Raw genomic sequence first — 19479 nt, forward strand, 5'->3', positions numbered from 1 at the left:
CTGTGTCCTGTTGTGTATTTATACTGCCCTGTGTCTTCACCTGGGGCTTAGCCTCTTCCTGGAGTCTGCGGGTAGGGTTCACTGTACCCATTTTCTGCCTACCAGCACCCTAGCTTTGCTGCATTCTGGCTTCCTGCCAGTACCTCTGTCTGGGGACTAGGTGACCACTTTGTTGTTGGCGGGGGCAGGGGGGGCTTGTGTGTGGACGTGGGTTGGGGGGAAGCTGTGGCCAACCATTCTCTCTACCACAGGATCTTCCCATGGCAGGTGCCCAGCCCAGCACTAAAGACAACAGAGAAAGGAGTTCTGGAACCTTTTTCAGGCCCAAAGGAGGAAACTAAGCGCTAGAGAGATGGCACTCTTGCTCAACCCCCAGTCCCATCCATATAGAAGAAGGGCCTGCAGGGAGTTGCAGCTGCCTCAGTTTCTCCTTCAGGCCACCTGGAAGCACTGGAGCCCTTCTCCAAGGGAGTTAACAGCTGCACAAGGGATTAGCACTGGCAAAGGGAGCTGGGCCATGGGATGCAGTTCTGCCAAAGGTGTCCCCGCTGTGGTCACTAGAGGGCGCAATTGTGCCGGCAGTTAGGGGTAGCGTCTTGAGGGTGCAGAATTCCAAAAAGTCCACCTGGCTCAGACAGAGATGAGGGAGAAAGGAGAAGGATAGACACCCTAAGCAGGCCTCCCTTGACCCTCATCCCAGGCCCTTCAGTTCTGAGGCTGAGTTAGGGAGTTGGCGCCACGACTGCCTATCAGCCTCCACCCAACTGCGTAAGATTTGTATAAAATCCCCAAAGAGCTTCTCAGGAGCTTGGTTTTAGGGTCTCTAGCAGATTCTCCACTTGGGCTTCTCTTCTCCCTCCTGTTTCCATTCACATGAAATAAAAATAAAAACAATGCTGCTCAAAAAGATGAAATGTATGTAGTGGCTAGGGGTTTGTTTTGTACTGTTTTCCCCCAAATCAAAGGGCATACCAAAAAGTGTGATTTAAAAGGGTAAATTTGGGGGGGGGGAGGCGGGGGATGTTGTCCTATGGTAGATCTGCTTCATGACCAAGAACAAATGGACCCACTTCCTAAAATGTCATGATCATGTCAGAAACCACCTCATCCAATCCCATCATTCAAAAGACAAGGAGACTAAGGCTCGGAGAGGGGCAGAAGCAGACCACAACACCTCACTTCTGGCTTCCAGGGTTGGTTCCACCCCAGCTCCGTGTCCTCTAGTCTCTAAAACACCTTCCTTCTCCAAATCCAGCATCTTCCCAGCTCAGGACAAAACCCTGCCCTTCCTCCCTGCTGTGTCTGCTCCAAGATGGTCCTGTTCTTAGTCGGTCTCAGTGATCACCTGCCCAGGCTCTGCTGTGACCACACCTTAGGAATAGTCCCCATTCCCCACCAGTGAACTGTTCCTCTCTTTCCAGTCTTCCAGGTCCACCTCCCCATTTTGCTTCCCACCCATAAACCCAGTGGATAGCTATGCCATTTTGCCCTCACCATGTCCCATGGGTGTAGCACAGATTGCCCCAACCTGCAATTAGTCGGTCGATAATCGATAATTGACCGAATGTGCAAATCAGACATGGATCCATTGTACTGATTAACATTTCCAATTAAACTCTGGGTGAGGCTGTGTGTATTAGTGACCAGGGTAATCATTGAGCTGTATGTAAACACAAATGCCTTCCAAGGTCCTGGGGCACAGGAGGAAGCGACACATTTCAGGAGGGAATGGAAACAGACCACCAGACTCCAGGGGTTCCTTTGGTTCTCTGGTACCCCTAAATCAGATTTTAAACATATGGCTATGACTTGATCCCAAGGTTCCAGTTTCACACTGGAAATGGAGGACTCTGGCCCTGCCCACTGCTGCACACCCTTTCCTGCCCCCTGCTGGAGGAAGCTGCAGAGTGCGGAGTTGGCAGGGAAGTCCACCCCAAGGCCTTGCAGAGGGAACCGCCCAGCCTCTGGCAGGTGGGGAGCTTGGGGGACAACAGTGAGCCCCAGAAGCCTTAACAGCTGCACTTACATTCTAGGACAGGGGTTTTCACCATTCCTCGCCTACCCAGAGTCCCATGGGCCCTGGGGAAAAAGGGCATTTTTGGAGCTCAGGCAGACACCCGTGCCTGCAGCAGGGATCCCAGACCTGGCCCTGGCCCTCCCGTTGTAGAAAACAGTCAACCTACCTATCTTGGGGGGATATGAAGCTCCCCCTGCAATCCCCTTTGGGACCCTGCCCACCCCCCTCTTCCTTCTCCTTACCCAGGAGGAAAGAGCCATTGTGGAGTCTGCTGTTCATGGAATTTCTTCTCCTTCCTATGACCCAAGCTACTAGCTCCTGAAGGCAGGGTACGTGGATGGAAATGCTATTGAGTCCCTAAATATCAAGAAATTGTTTCCCTAAGTCTGGGCTGAGCCATACGTGCCTGGACAACCACCATTTCTCTATCTCACCAGGAAAATCGGGGCCTTAGGGCTCCTGGTTAAGACCATCGCTTTTTTCTTGTTCTATCTCTCTATGGCTTTGTTCCTACCTGCTCCATCTGAGCTTACCTGCGTCTAGACTTCTAGCCCTGATTTCTTTTGCCTTGGCCACCCTCTTTGACTTCACAGTAGCTTCGTCTCTGACCTCACAAAAGCAGAGTCTCTGATGGGGGCGGCACCCCTCATCTCACCGCCTGCCCCCCCAGTTATTCCTCATTTTTCTTGCTTGTCACGTCTACCACCTTCTCCCCCAAAGACCTCAGCATGCTTGTTTGCTTAGTATGCTAGTTCAGCCTCTAACCAGACAACCTGTAACCTGCAGCAGTGGTCGGAGCCTTTGGGGTGTTGTGGCCCCTTTTTCTGCATCTGTATTACAAATGACCCTTCCGTTTCCTGTTCAGTCTCTCCTACAAGGCCCACTTGCCTGCCTGGAGGCTTGGAGAGTCCACTCTTTGACACTGCAAGGTCCCTCTGGCCTCAAGATTCTCAGCTGCTGGCTTTTACCCAGCATTCATGCCCGTCTCTTCTCATTTTGCCTTTTTCATGGAGGAGGGAAGTATGACATTTGTATCCAGAAACGGAGGCTGATACGACTCTCCCTCCAAGCCCTGGCCTCTTAGTCATCCATTATCAGATTAAGCCCCTTTACCCAAAGGTGCCCCTGGTTAGGGGCCTCAAGTACCAAATCACAGACCTACCCAATTACAATTTTGCAAATGGCCCAGTGAAAACCACACTGACCTTTATACCTCGGTCATCCCAGAACAGGGCCACAGTGTTGTCACCAACGGGAATGGACTTCCTTCTGTTCCAACACCTCAGACAGTCATACAGTTGGCCTGGATTTGAGTCTGCAAAACCATGGGGGGAGCAAGACTAACATGGCTAAAGGCTTCCCTGCTGAAAGCCATTTAAAAAAAATAACACTGCAACCACCCCCTTTCATGCTTCCCCAAGCCAAGCCACTCACCCTTCTCTCCTCTGCTTCTACAGACCACAGCCTAGAACCCTCAAGTCCAGAGTCTGCCACTGGATTCTGGAAGGTGGGACCAAAAAATCAAGTGGGGCCTTTGGCTCTCTCCCTGCTGGCAGCGCCCTCACACCCCGACCCTCAATCACCACCCAGGGAAGGAAAGCCTATCAGAGCAAGAATCTAAAATGTTCATTCCACCCCAAAGTGTGGCAGTCACCTCGCCAGAGCCAGTTCACAAACTGAGGGAAAGGCCCTCTGTGTGCTGAGGAGGGTAGGGGGGCCATGGACCTAATGACCCCTAGTGACCCCTGCCCTCTCTCCCCGACCAAGACAAAGGCCAACAGAGGCGCCCCAGGCTTTTTAGGGATAGTACTGCATCATGCCAACCTCCACATGACAAGAAATGAGTAGTCCTGTCATTACCCTCCCCCGACCAAATAAGGGGAGGAGGGTAAGGAAAAATAAAAGGGCGCCCCATAGAAGAAAATCGTCACTTTTTCTGTTACCCCGGACTTGTCTCAGCCACGGCCACACCTCCTCCCCTTGGTGGCTTTTTTTTTTTTGGCGGGGGGCGGGGGGAACTGCCGTCGCTTCTGTGGCTGGGGGAGGGGGCGGGAAGATACTGTAGGACTAACGGGCTGACGTTGCTTTGGGGGCGGCTTTGGCCTCCAGCGGCCCAGGCCCCAGTTGGCGAGCCTAGGGCTTGCCCCAGTGCACCGGGGTCCAGGCCCTCCGAGAGTGGCCCTGACACACCCACTCGTCCGCGTCCGCCCAGCGCGAGCCGGAGAACTGCGCGCCGGGTCTCCCCGCTCCAGGGGCGCCACGGAGGGGACCCGAAGCTGGGGCGCCGTGAGAACAGGAGCGGGTGGGGGCGGTAGGCCCGGAAAGGCAGAAAATCTGCCCAGCAGCGCCACACCCTTCCCTGAGCGAGCCGGGCGCCGTGAGTCGCGGGATTTACCTGCCACTGGTCCAGCCACCCTGTCCAGACCTTTCCTCTCTACCTCCGAGCGCTCAGGCTGGCGGGGCTGGGGGGGGCCGCAGCCGCAGCCGCAGCCCCGGGCCCGGCCCGCTCTCCCCGGCTCTCCTCCCGGCCTCGCACACCTGCTCCGGGCCGGGAAAAGCCGCAGCCCCCCGCGCGAGCCCCCAGACGGTGCGCTGCCGACAGCTGCCCGCCCGCGGCAGAGCCCGGCTCGGCAACCGCTCCCTAGCTCCTGTCGGCTATGACGTCACCCGGGCTCTGCACCGCACGCGGGCCAATCAGAGGGTGAGCAGAAAACTAAAATCGCCCTGAGTGGGCTGCTGGGGACCAATCTTTTGTTTCCAGGCAGGAAGCGCCTGGGAGGGGGGAAAAAACTGAAGGGGAGGGAACAGAGAGAGGGAAAGGAAAAGGAGATGGAAACTTCTACACTGTCAGGGTTGTCTAGACAGAGGTGGGGCCATCAAGAGAGAGGCGCACCTGGAGAGGCGGGGGCATTTCATGGATCTTCATTAACTGGCCTCCCTTGGGCAGACTGGAATTTCAGATAAATTTCCAGGAGAGAAAATCCGTCCAGCTACACCCGCACTCTTTACTGGGGGAAATGGTTTGGATTTGGGACACCACCTGTCAGGCCAACAGGTTATGCTGATGGAGTCTCTGGACTACGCTGTAGACTCTGGCAGATATGGCAGTGGCATTCAGAGATGACAAGCTAGATAGGGAAACTCTCTGTCCGTGAAACACACATTTCAAAACACGGAGCATTATTCAATCAATCAATCAATCAATTACCTCAATTAGTTTAGATACATAGATATATTTAATTTCATTAAAATGTGGCTCTCCCTAAAACCTTCCGTGGCCTCTCACCTTTAAGAAAAAGTTCAAATTTTCCCCATGTGCAAAAATTAAAATATAACTCCAAAAATCATCCCTTGCTACTTCGAAATGCATCCCCCCCCCCCAAGGATTTGTCTAGATTATATAAATTACGGTAAATCCCAGCAAGGAGACAGTAAACTGTCATAAAAAAATGACAAAGAATGCGAAGTACTGAGTACCTTTGAATTACAGTGATGTAAAATACACCCACAGATATAATTAGAAGAGAACATTAAATTATCACGGTCAGGTAAAAGTTTATGGGTGATTTGTCCCTCTCCACTTTCAAACTTATTTTTATGAAGACAAATATATCCTGAAATACTTCAATAATCAAAATGGGTTATGACCCTCCACAGTACACTTTTCTCCAATTTACTCAACACCCCATAACATCTGGCCATCATTTCTCCATAATGGTAGCAAAACAAGTTTTAGGACAGAGAGTGAACTAATACATATTTGCTAAGTTCCTTTTAGGAAAAGTCACACAACAGTCCTCTAGAGCCACAGAGACAACATATGGAGAATACGAGAGAATGGGATACCTCTTTGGAGTAACTCATTTAAAATTATGATCATGCTGGAAGTTGAAAAAAGAACAACGAAGACCTTTCCAACCTAGGATCAGGCAGGAAAGAGTCAAAGACTAAGTAAACTACATACTTCAGATTTTTTAAAGGATCACTTTGCATTTATAAAAAATTTTTCCTTAATTAAAAGATATATTTATGCATACATGACTATTATATGAACACTGTAGTAAGTCCCAGAGATGGAGTTTGTACCTAGATCTGAGTCCAAAGCCCGTGTTTTTTTCTAATATAATACATGATATTATTGGCTCTGTTAAAATACATATTCACTTGAGAAAAAAAAAAGTATACTGGATTGGTGTTTTTTTTTTTTTTTTTTAATCAGGCATTTTAAATAGTTCTGTGTGTGTGTGCTTGGTGGTTGTCTTCCTAATGCAAAAACACACTTCACCCTCCTCCTCAAATCCCTGATGAATAGGTTGAGATCACGAGGGTTCTGCTTTCAATGATTTTACAGATATCTTTTTAATTAACTTGGGGGTTAAAGAAAGTAGCTCATCACATTGATTTTTTTTTGTTTTTGCTTCATGGTAAAAGTAATCTAAAAATCACTGACCTAAATGAATGAATATATACTTAATGTTACATCTCTGATTTGTAAAATGCACTTATTTTGGGTTATTTTAAAGAATAAGAACATTCTTATTTTTTAAGAAATAAAGAAAACTGGATTTTTTTCTGGCTAATGATTTCACTTGTTCTTCTGGGCTATTGATTTAAATTGTAATTAAAAGGTATTTGATTTCACTCTAATCCTTCCCTATACCTCAGCTATAACTCAGAGCTCTTTATGCAGTCACTACACATGGTTATTTAAGCATTTCATGGGTGTGTTTCTTCTCTCACTGGTGATTATAGAAAGTAGCATGGGGCCAAAATCCTATTAGGTGCCTGAAAAATTAAAGCATAGGAGACTTCAGTGTTTGCATGAAAGGGCAATGACCTATATCCTTCTTTTTTTTTTTTTTTTAAGATTCATTTATTTATTCTGGGGAGGGGGATGTGCAAGCCCACAAGAGTGGGGGAAGGGGCCAAGGGAAAGAATCTTCAAGCAGACTCTCACTGAGCACAGAACTGGACTAGAGGGCTCTATCTCGGGACCCACGAGATCATGACCTGACCTGAAACCCAGTTAGACGCTTAACAAACTGAGCCCCCCAGATGCCCCAATTCTTCTTGATACCATAAAGCAATCTTTACTACCAACATGGTTTGTTCACCAAGAATACAGGACGACTGCTTGAGAACTTTCAGGGAAGCTGAGAATGTCTTAAAGATTTCATCTGTGTAATTTTTCCCACTCAACTCCCACTTCCCCGTTTCCTTCTCTGAGCTCATTGATTTAAGGGTATAATAACCACACTACAGGAATAACCACTTGGCACATGTATCTTGCTTCTCGGGTTACAAACCACTTTCACACCTCCCCATTTGATCCTCACAACAACCACAACGTGTATTGTGGCAATTATGAACTGCATTTCATAGATGAGTCAATGGACACTCAGAGGTTTAAAGTGGCTTGTCCAATGTCTCAGAGAGATGGTCCTAGAAGTCAGGTCTCCTACCTTCAGTTGTGGTGTTCTTTCTTGTTTTGTGTTTGTTGTATTGCTCTTCGGGCTCTCACCAAACCTACCAGCCCCTAGATTCACAGGGGAAGTGACAGGCTCCAGGATGGAACTTAGAGCAACAGAAGTAAAAAAAAAAAAAAAAGCCTTCCAGTTAAATCCCAGAAAAAAAAGAGCACTGCTCACACTCATGTACCACGGATGGGAGTGAAAACTGGCAGTGACTTTTTGGAGGGCAAGCTGGGAATACCTAGGAAATTTGAAGTACGTGTTCCACTTGACCAAGCTATTTCAACTCAAGGAATTTGATTATGGAAACACTCCTAAAAACACACCAACACATATTCAAGTGTGTTTCTTGTTGACTCTTATACAGGAAAAGAACCCCTCATTATATAAAAGCTGACCTAAATGTCCCTTGATAAAGGAACTGGTAAATAAAATAGAGTATATGCATATTTTAGAATATTAGACACCAGGGGTGCCTGGGTGGCTCAGTCTGTTAAGTGTCTGCCTTTGGCTCAGGTCATGATCTCAGGGTCCTAGGATCCAGTCCCCTGTCTCCCTGCTCAGCAGGGAGGCTGCTTCTCCCTCTCCCTCTGTACTCTTTCCTTCTCTCACTCTCTCTCAAATAAATAAATAAAATCTTTAAAAAAGAATATTAGAGGCCAACTAAAAAGAATCAAGTGGATTCTTATGTACTGAAATAGAAACACGTCTTGACACATTCTTGAATGAAAAAAGTTGCAGAACAGCCCGTGTACTACTATGCTATTCTTGTTAAAAAAATGTGCGCACACGTGCACATGTGTTTGTGTGTGTCTTTCAGCCGGAATCATACACACAAAACTGCTAACAGGGTAACTCTGGGAATTCAAAAGGAAGGAAGACATGCGGGTATGTGTGCTTGATAGTGGTCATTAACTGTTTTCTTTATATACTTCCGCATCGTCTGTACATGTTTTTGTAATAAACATACCGAACGTGTAAGAACCCTCACAAGTGAAAACAGAGCTTTCTTTGGATGGAGACAGAAACAAAAACAAAACAAGCAAACCGAACAAATACACTGCTCTCCTAAAAGAGGTCTGAACGCGAGGCCAGGCTGCGCTGAGCCATACCTGGGCAGGCACGGAAGGCAGACATGTACAACCCATTGGGTAAAAGCCGCCTGGATATCAGGGCTCCCTTCCCATCCCTGTCTCAAGTTCTACAGCCAGAAATCATTCCCCATGGTGGACTCCTGTCTTCACAGCTTTTGCTAAAGCAGCTGCACTTAAAATAAAACAAAAACAACAACAAAAAACTCCCCCTCCTGCTCTGAATACAAAAGAACCCAGCTGGGCAGCTAGTGCAAAAGGCGTTAGTTAGCTGAGAGCACTGCGCCCACCCCTCGTTCACTGGGGTCCGCTTATTGCACCTTGTGGTCAGCACTGCGGTCAGATCCAACTGTGCCCCCTTCCTTCTTGGCCCCCAACTCCCACAATTAGGGGCTCCAGCTTTTCTGTAGGAGTGGTGGGGAGGCTGTTCGTGCCAAAAGGCTTCAGAGTTCTGGCCAAGGAAGGAGGAGACCCAGATTCCAGTCCAGCTTCTGGTCAGAAAATCCTGAGCCAGACTCAAATTTCCCTGGACTTTGGATTTTCTCCTCTGTGAAACTTGACTTGCTATCTCCCTAGACTCTTGTATGGATGCGAACAGGCTAATGGAACAACAGTGGATTTAACAGACTTCAGAGCTACACACCTCCTTAACTGACTTGATGAGTCTCCATTTGCATATGTTCCCTGTATTGCGGGACCTTGGGAATGGGGTGGGGGGCATACACGTCTCTTCTCACCTTCTTTCACTCTAATGAGCACCCATTAGGGACCTGCCCTGCAGAACCTACAAGCTTTCAGGAATACACAGCCTCTGCCCTCCTCCCTTCCACCAGGGAGTTAGCAAAGGAAAGGGAGAAAACAATTAAATGGAGGTGGCTCTGGATGAATTAATAGGAGAATTAGGAAGTTCCTCTCCTCTGACTTGGTTTTAATTAGCCCCACTTCCACCATGGTCCTACATAACAAACCACATTATTTAATTGAGCTGATGCTCTGTTTGATTTTGCTCCTAAGTGAATCACATTACACATTCCTTCCCCTCACTCTCCAGATCACTGCACACAGCCTGAGCCTAAGTCAAACTAGAGAATAAAGTGAATTTGGAAAGTTGCTTTTTCAGATCTCCTTGTTTCACCAGGGGGGAAAAAAAGAGAGTGAGAAAGAAGGAGAAAGTGGAGGACAAAAATCTAGGGGAAAAAGAACCAAGGGGAAAAACGGAAAACCAAATCTTAATTTTTTGGACCGGCTGGACTATGATGTCATGCTTTCCCAGCGCACCTGTGATTGGCTTCTCAGCTCAGCATCTGCTGAGTGCTAAAGGCTGATTATTTGCCAGAGATACAGACCTTTCACAGAAGCTTTGAATCATTGCTGGTTGTCGTGACAACCTGGGCAGTGTCTGTTCCTGATAACCACATAATGAGGTTGTCAGGAACAGAAGTGCCCCTGTCCCCACTCCCGGCCATCCAAGGTGGTGAGCAATGCAACATTTCCTTCGGGAAGTGAAAGGGGGGGAAAAATCACCAACAAGCATGGTGGAGATCCCCTTCCATAACATAAGTCAACCAAGTCTTGGAGAAATTCTCCTTGTCGAAGAGTTCCTTACCTACCATCTTTGGGTCCCGTCAGAGCCACTGTATTCGCTGTAATTCAGAAAACTGAAGAACAGGTAGTGGAGAGATAAGTCATCTCTGCAGCCCCCCAGCAAAGCTAAACAGAGGAAAGTGTGAGTGGTATGCTAAATCGATTAGGGCAAGGCACATTACCTCTTTTCAAAGGAGACCATCATGGTCCAGTCCAGGAGCAATGGGGGACATGTGTCAAAGATGACAGGGCATTGCCATACCGATCATCAAAACCAGACACAGAGAGCCTGAGGGACATGGGCTGTGTGGTTTTCTGTGGGCTACTTTCACTGCGCCATGGGTAGACACCTCACCCAATGTTACTTCGGAGCTCCAGATGTCATTGAGAGTGACTATCAATTACATCTCCGTGATATGTTATTCCTTCTTAGGATAATTTTATGAGCACCTACTAGGTGCAAAATGCAAAGCTAGATGCTACAGATGCTATACAGATGAACCAAACTTGGCTTACCTCCCTAAGGAACTTGGAATCTAGTTGGGGAGAAAAGATACATACCCAAGCAACTAGGCCACAGAGCAGATATAGCAAGTACTACAAGTCAAGTCCAAAGCCCTTAGTTTCACAGAGAGGAAAATCAGACACAGACTGTCACATTCCAGCTCCATCCGATCTTTCCAGGTTGTTCTTCTATCAGTCCTCCAATATACCCCAAACATCAGCTTCATCAAACTGTGATTTCCCTGATATTCCTTGACTTTTCTATCTCTCTGCCTTTCTTCCTGCTCTTCCCTTTGCCTAGCACAACTTTCTCCTTCCTTTCCCTACCTGGTGATTTAATTCAAGTGTAATTAACATACACTTGTTAAATTAGTTACCCATGTACAATGTAATGATTCAACACATCTATGATTATTGCAGCATTGTTTACAACAGCCAAAATAGGGAAGTAGTCCAAATGTCCATCCACAGATAAATAGATTAAAAAGATATGATATATATAATATTTATTATATACCATATATATATTATGTATCATATATATGTATATATCATGTACATATTATGTATATATACATATATACACACATACATATGCATGTGATGGAATATTACTCAGCCACAAAAAAGAATGAAATCTTGCCATTTATAACATGAATGGAGCTAGAGTATTATGCTAAGTGAAATAAGTCAGCCAGAGAGAGACAAATACCATATGATTTCACTCATATGGGCAGCCTACTTGGTGATATCAATGCATACTTTCCAGACTCTACTCAAAAGGCATCTTGTGGATGCACAAACTGGTCCCAAACTAATAAGTCCTCAGGGATCTGTACCTGGTAGACATGGATATTGATCGATAACACCACTGGCTGATGTACTCAAATCCAGTGGATTTAAATCCAGCAATACATAATAGAACATTGGTACAATTAATTTTGGATTATTGGGGGAAGAGCATAGGTAAAGGCAGACTGTTTTTAAAAAGTTTTATTTAGATCATCAACACAAACCTGTTCTCCCACCGAACATCTTCTGTATTTTTTTTTTCAAAAATAGTTCCAGGCTCACAAGAAGCTACAGAAATAGTATAGAGAATCCCTAGGTATCTTCCTCCAGTTTCCCCCAATATTTTGATATACTGTATTACTTACTTTTCACAGCTACAGTACATCATCACAACCCTAGAAATTGACATTATCGTAAGACGCTAACTGAACTACAGGCTTTTTTCAGAATCCACCACTTTTATGTATACTCTTCCATTAAAGAACTTACCAACACAGCTGAAAATGAGCAAAACTATTCATAGTTGATCTGAGCACCAATATATATTTTTTCCCTCATGCCCATCTCTGCTGAAAAAGACCCAAAGCTGAAAGAGTCAAAACTGGCCCAGGACTGAAGGAGAGAAAAACAGCTCGGACTGAGAATTAGCAGCCCTGTGATTAATCAGGCTCAGAGAGCCGACTGACAAAGCCAGCTGCAAAGTGAGCAGAAGACACTTTCTCCCAAGGTCACACAGCGGTTGCAAAATGCCAGGACAACCCTTACTTCCTCTGAGAGTCCACTGCTCTTTTCCCAGGGATGCCCTAGACCTGCTTTGCTTCTTCATGTATCCTGGGGAATGCCCAAATACCAGACACCCCCACTTCAAGATAGTCCCCAATTCCTGGTCGATATCCCCTTCAAGGATGACATCATCCCTGGAACTGCCATCAACCCAGAGCTTACCCCTGCTTCTTTAGACACTCCTCAGAATCCTTCAGTGGGAACTCACATGTTACAAAAAATGGTCCTCTTCCCTCTTTTTCAAGAGCAGCATCCTATGGTTTCTCTGGAATGTGCTTCCTTGACGCATCAGGTCAATGAATTTGACTCTGTCCAACTACAGTTTTGTCTCTGGTTGTCTTTGGCTGGTTAAGCTTTGATATAATTGACAACCAGCCTACAGGTATCTGGAAAGCCCTTTTAATTATCTGGGTTTAGCCATGTTTCCTTGATCTATGGAGAATCACACAGTGTGTCTGCAACTGTGATTTACATAGTAGATGCCAAATATATTCTCACTGACTTGATGTTGGATTACTCGATCGGATTTGTTGGAACGGTGCCAGATACGGGGACAAAAGCCCTGAGAGACAGTACTGTGTGGGCGTTCTACATGCAGACTCTGAAATTAAACTGCTGGTATTCAAATCCCAGAGTCGCTGTTTAACAGCTTTGGGAACTTGGGCAATTTATTTAACCTCTCTGGACCTCAGTTTTCCCATCTGTGAGATGGGGATCTAATAACACCTCCTTCTTAGGGTAATTGGGAAGATTAGGTTAAATGCCTATGAAGCAGGAAAGACTTAAGGCAGTGCTGTTCCCAATTTGCTACACTAACAAATCACCTTGTGATTTTATAAAAGGCAGGTGACTCGCCCCCCCCCTAGACATCCTGATTTCATTGTATGGTTTGAATCTGGGCATGAGTTAAAGAATCTCCTCAGGTTGGGGCGCCAGGGTGGCTCAGTCCGTTAAGTGTCCGACTCTTGATTTCAGCTCAAGTCATGATCTCAGGGTTCTGAGATTGTGTCCTGCATTGAGCTCCACACACTGGGGAATCTGCTGGAGACTCCTTCTTCCTCTGCCTACCCGCCTCCTTAAACAAATAAATCTTTCAAAAAAAATCTCTTCAGGTTTTAGACTCCTCCAGATTGTAATGTGCAGCAAAATTTGGGAACTAGATTAGGAAATTCATTACTTAAAGATTATTTTTTTTCTCCTCAGGTTTGTGCAAAGTAAAATCGGGAAACCGAGGCTTCACCCGGTTTTTTCCTGCAATCCCCACCCCATGGGCCATATGGTTTGTTCAACTTGTACAAGAACATAGCTTTTTTCTTCCACAAGCATAGCAAAATGAAGATGACTTTGGGTATTTGGGTAAAACTGCAGCTGTATTCATCTCTCTCCTTTTTCCCCCTTTCTAAACATAACTCGGTCACACTTGGAATTAACTGGTCTCAAGTGTGAATTTAAGAACAGTTAATACGTGCACGCAAGACTGGCTGACCATCACAGACGTGTTTAATAGATGCAGATCTCAATGTGCTTTTGTTCCATTTAATTAAGCACCTGTTGAGCCTCATAATCAATCCTTATTTTCTTATCATCCAGGAACTCGTTACATTCAATGTTCCCTGGTGTTCACGGGATCAGGTCACTTATGGGGGTGGAATATTCCAAAACAGCCTGCCTGTCTTCCTGTTTTTGAAGATTTTCTTTATTTATTTGAGAGAGAGAGTGTGTGTGTGTGCTTGAGGGGCAGAGAGGTAGAGGGAGAGGGAGAAAGAGACTCCTTAAGCAGACTCCCCACTGAGCAGGGAGTCCAACAGGGGGCTTGATAGCAGAACCCTGAGATCATGACCTGAGCCAAAACCAAGAGCTGACTGCCCTACGGATTGAGCCACCCAGGAGCCCCCACCCCACCCCTCTTCCCCTTTTGAATCATCCTAGCGAATAAATCCCCTCCTCAGTAAATAACAGAAATAAATTCACTGATGAGTTTTATTTTTTTTTAAAGATTTTATTTATTTATTTGACAGAGATCACAAGTAGGCAGAGTCAGGCAGAGAGAGAGGAGGAAACAGGCTCCCTGCTGAGCTGAGAGCCCGATGTGGGACTCGATCCCAGGATCCTGGGATCATGACCTGAGCCGAAGGCAGAGGCTTTAACCCACTGAGTCACCCAGGTGCCCCCACTGATGAGTTTTAAAATTAACTTCTAGTTAAATAGAAGTTTAAAATATGGTCATGTTGAGTTTTACAAGGAGCTCACCACCACCCCTGAGCCCCTCCCCTCATTATTCATTCCAGCTGCTAATATGGAAAATTGAACCGATTCTGACGTGCTGGGGTAAAATTTACTGCCAAAAAGGAATGCAGGCAGGTTGCTAGGCAAATTAATACTATAAACATATGAAAGTGACAGCCTGCTAGGGGAATGTGTGAACACGCAATTTTAAGGCCACTCTAACTGCTCTTTGCATTCAAATGACCAATATGCTAATTATAGTCCTTATCTGTTTGTTCAAGGCCTTAAGAGTCTCAGCGGCTCAGAGCACAGACCCCAGCCAGAAGTGTGACTGCAGGTCTTTGGAAATAATAACATAGCATTTCTTTATACATATTTTTAAATTCAAGCTTCTTACAAATCAAGATTGGCCTTTCCCCCATTCAGGGAATTAGTGAGGCTTAACTGTGTTCACTATGGTGCGGGAGGGCCCCCACAAAACCCCGCTCATGCTCACGAAGTCTCTGACTCCTACTTGAGCACTGCCTGTTGGGGGCAGATTCCCATGGTAATTTGCTGGCTCTCTTGAAAGATGTGGTGCATCTCTGTAAATGGGAGGGAGGTGTACATTCCCACTAATCTTGGGATCGTCATTGACCCTTTTTAATATTCCCCACCCACATCAGGCCAGAAAGAATGCTCATCCTGGCTTTTCTGTAATTTAAAGCAAACGCCCCCCCCCCCCGCAATTCTGTTCTTACCAGAGAGAAGTAGAAAGAGCAGCATTCTCTCTACACTCCAGTTGAAATTTTCAGACATTTATCAAAGCTAACTATCGGGAGAGTGAGGAGCTAAGGATTCATGGCTCTTCTCCCGCTGCACCCCTCCACTCCCAGTAAGTATTTGGATTTCCCTGGTGAAGGGGGTCGACGGTGAAAGTTTCCTGTTCCAGTTATACCCTGCAGCTTTCAAACTCCTTACATTTTTAATAAGACCTAAATGATCTAGAATCTCAAAAACAGCAGCCTCAAGTAACGGTTTTTTAAAATTATATTCCACTTTTCAGCACCCCCATACACAGGCACGCGCATGCTGACATCTGAGTCTTCTCTCTACAGTTTATGACAATGATCCATGAGACAATTATACATTCATATACATGTAAACAAGACTTTCCATGAACTCCAAGAAGCTTAAGAGAAAAAAACAAAACATAAAAACCACAAGGCTTTTCCTTAAACAGAAATGTAAAATGCCTTGTAGTGGTGTTGACACTCAACTCTGGTTAAATGTAATCGGACCACATTAAGGAGTCCAGTCCAGTCTCCGCCTCAGAGCATCTTTCTTGGTTGCCATGCATTATATGCACGTTGATTTAGAAGGCTGGGGGTGACAGGGAGTTGGGGAGCAATGTCATGGCTACTTTAGCCTCATTTAGCCTACGTTATCTAGGATAACCTAGATTAAAACAGACTGGCTAAATTGAAAAACTATTTCCTGTTCTGGGATGTTGTTTGGCTACAATGCACTGCTTTGTTTTTCATTTTTAAACAATCATACTCTCTTGTTTTAAAAATGACATTTAAAGATAATTCAGCATTTGAAGATAAGTTGGATGCTTTCTCCAACTTTCGGAAAACCTGCTTGTGCTATCACCACTAGTATTACTACTACTACTAATCAAATATGTTTTCCTCTAGAAAGGTTCTCTCTGGCCCCTTCTGGATGAACTGTGAGCCCAAAGCTACTTCTACACTGGCTCCAAGAAACAGACCAGGTCATTTACCCAATGGGTCATATGCAAACCTCCTAGAGAAAGGAGTAGTAGTTTTTCAAATAATTTACTATGCCAAAACACACAAAAAAGAAAGGCGCAAAAGCCAAAATAAAACCTCCCACATCCCCGTGAGTTAGCAAAGAGATCGCTTCAACGTTTCTGAATCAGAAAGACAAACAAATTTTAGAAAGACTTAGAAGCTCAGTAACTCAGCAGAGGGTGGGGAGGCTCCTGCATGGCTCAGACAGTTAAGTGGCTGATTTTCGAATTTGGCTCCAATCATGATGTCAGGGTCCTGGGATTGAGCCCCCAGTTGGGCTTCCCGCTCAGTGAGGGGAGTTGGCTTGGGGATTCTCTCTCCCTCTGCCCTTCCCCCCCGCATAGGTAAATAAATTAAAATATATATATATATATAAATGAGTTGCTGGACAACGTAGTTTGAAGCTACCCTGGGCATGAACCATCCTCAAGCTAGACACCAGGGCTTACCATTTCCTCTGCCCAACTAGAAAACATGGGTACCAGCCATCCACATCATAGCATGGGAGGCAGGCCCCAAGGAAGCAACCTGGAGGAGAAAATGATATCTGACCCATAGCTTGAGGTGAGGGGAGAATATTTAATTCCAGAAAGACTGAAGACAGAGGGAAACAGCCATGTTTAGAAGCCACCTTACCTTACCATTGGGGCTAAATACATGCCACATGTGATTAGTTTTATTTTATTTCATTTCATTTCATTTCACAGTCACTACTTCTCTTAGAAAGTACAGAAAAACATCTGAAACTAATGCTATACTATATGATGGCTAATTGAATTTAATACAAAATTAGAAAAAAAAAGAAAGTACAGAAAAAGAAAATGAATTAAATCAAGTAAATCAGTAAACTCTTGCACCCATTATTTTATATGCAACAGAGTGACTGAGCTAGTTTCTCTACCAGTCAAATCAAGCAGGTCTAGTTCCTGCCCTCTGGATGCTCACAAAGATGGATAACCAAGAAGCAATAGAAATGCATGTGCAGGAAATATTGGACAAACATTAGGCAGTATCCCTCTAGCCCCTTATGAACATTTCATGGACAATTGGACAGAAGGGACCAACCAGTCAGTTCTCCAGCACACCAGAGGGCTGTTGAATGCTCTACCTTAAGAAATGCAAATGGGATTGATCAGACTAGGTACGTCTGCAATCAAAAAGATAAAACATGATTTTGAAGTTGCCTTTATCCATGTAATGGGTTGAAGAGTTGAATGTCCATCAGTGAAATAAATAAATAAGCTCAATGCTAGGTGGGAAGGTCATGTTCACTGCTATGTATCCAGTGCCTAGCACTCTGCAAGGCATCAGGAGGTGTGCAGTATTTATGAATCAAGTGAAAGACATGCTGTGTACAGAAAAGAGTGGTAAGAGCTGAAACTATAAAATTCCTAAAAAGGACATAGGCAGTTAGCTCTTTAACATAGGTCTTTGTGATTTTTTTTTTCTATTGCTCTCCACAAGGCAAGGAGAACACAAGAAAAAATAAATGGGACTACATCAAACTAAAAAGCTTTTGCAGAGTGAAGGAAACCATTAACAAAACACAAAGGCAACCTACTGAATGGGAGATGTTTGCAAATCTTACATCTGATAAGGGGTTAACATCTAGAATATATAAGTTCACACAACTCAGTATTGAAAACACCAAACAATCCAATTAAAAAAATGGGCAGAGGACCTAAGTAGACATCTTTCCAAAGAAGACATCCAGATGGCCATCAGGCCCACAAAAACATGCTTAACACCTCATCATCAGGGAAATGCAAATCAAAACCACAAATAAGATATCACCTCACACCTGTCAGAATAGCTAGTATCAAAAAGACAAAAAATAACAAGTACTGGCAAAGCACTGGTGCACTGTTGGTGGGAATGTAAATTGGTGCAGCCTGTATGGATGGAAGTTTCTCAAAAAAATTAAAAATAGAACTACCATATGATCCAGCAATTCCACTTCTAGGTATTTAACCAAAGAAAATAAAAACACCAATTCAAAAAGACATATGTGCCCCTATGTTCATTACAGCATTATTTACAACAGTCAAGATACAGAAGCAACCTAAATGTCCATTGATAGATCTATAAAGAAGATATATCTCTCTCTCCCTGTCTCACACAGACACACACACACACACAGGAATATTACTCAGCCATTAAAAAAGAATGAGATCTTGCCCTTTGTGATAACACAGATGGACCTAGAGGGTATCATGACAAGTGAAATAAGTCCGACAGAGAAAGATGAATACTGTGTGACTACACTTATATGTGGAATCTAAAAAACAAAACAAATAATACAAAACAGAAAAGGACTCTAATTCAGAGAAAAAAGCTGATGGCTGTCAGTGGTGGGGGCAGTGGAAGGATGGATGAAATACTTGAAGGGGATTAAGAGGAGCAATCTTCTAGCTATAAATAAATAAAACACAGAAATGTAATGTACAGCATGGGGAATACAGCCAATAATACTGTAACAGCTTTGTATGGTGATAGGTGATAACTAGACTTACTGTAGTAACAATTTCATAATGAATATAATACTGAATCACTATGTTCTACATCTGAAACTGATACAATATTGTATGTCAATTATTCTTCAATTGAAAAGACAAAAATTTAAAAAAATTAAAAGTAAAGCAAAAAAAAAAAAAAAATAGAGTTGATGCGTATAGTAGGGAAAGCACAGGGTCGGAATGCATACTGCCGGGATGGGGAATCCCTCTCTCACTCACCCTCAAGAACGTAGTGCTGCACCTTCCAGAATGAAAAATTCAGAGATGAAGTCTTTGGTGCAGCCACTGATCGAAAAGGTCAAGAGTCGGCTGGATGAAATAAAAGGAGGAAGGACACAAACAGGAATATAATTCATCAGTTCAAATGTTTAGACTATAGTGAGGGTGGCAAAGGAAGAAGGAAAGGCTCCACTTAAGAGGTCAGGGAGAACAAAGGATTCATGTGAATAAGTCAGGGAAAAGAGAAAGAAACCAAAAACGAGCCTTGTAACAAGTGAGAGAGGATATGGAGCGAATAATGATTCAAGCCTACAAGAGTGGAGCCTTTTTTAAAAAGTCCATTTGCAGACACATATATACACTAATTTAGGCAAGTGGCAAGTCACAAAGGCCTCATAAAAAGAGCCAGCAACCAGGATGAGGTGAAGGACTAGATAGGAAGTGTGAGCTCACTGAAGCCAGCAGCCATGATATACCAAA

The 19479-nt window shown here is 44.7% G+C and overlaps 1 protein-coding gene across 11 annotated transcripts in view; it reads right to left on the reverse strand.

Annotated features, from left to right (window-relative positions):
* PAK3 (p21 (RAC1) activated kinase 3) overlaps window positions 1-19479 on the reverse strand; it is a 247993-nt gene that overhangs the window by 114458 nt on the left and 114056 nt on the right. For 7 of the 11 annotated variants that reach the window (XM_082717310.1, XM_082717317.1, XM_082717315.1 and 4 more), the window contains exons 1-2: window positions 4413-4661; window positions 3223-3332 (exon numbers count right to left, since the gene is read on the reverse strand). The exons of 3 other annotated variants lie outside the window; for them this stretch is intronic. The gene's annotated coding sequence lies outside the window, so the exon portion shown is untranslated. Of the gene's footprint in view, window positions 1-3222; window positions 3333-4412; window positions 4662-19479 lie in introns of those variants that run through there. One more of the 11 variants, XM_082717314.1, reaches the window with a different exon arrangement.

Source organism: Mustela nivalis, assembly GCF_964662115.1.
Source record: "Mustela nivalis genome assembly, chromosome: X".
Lineage (NCBI taxonomy): Eukaryota > Metazoa > Chordata > Mammalia > Carnivora > Mustelidae > Mustela > Mustela nivalis.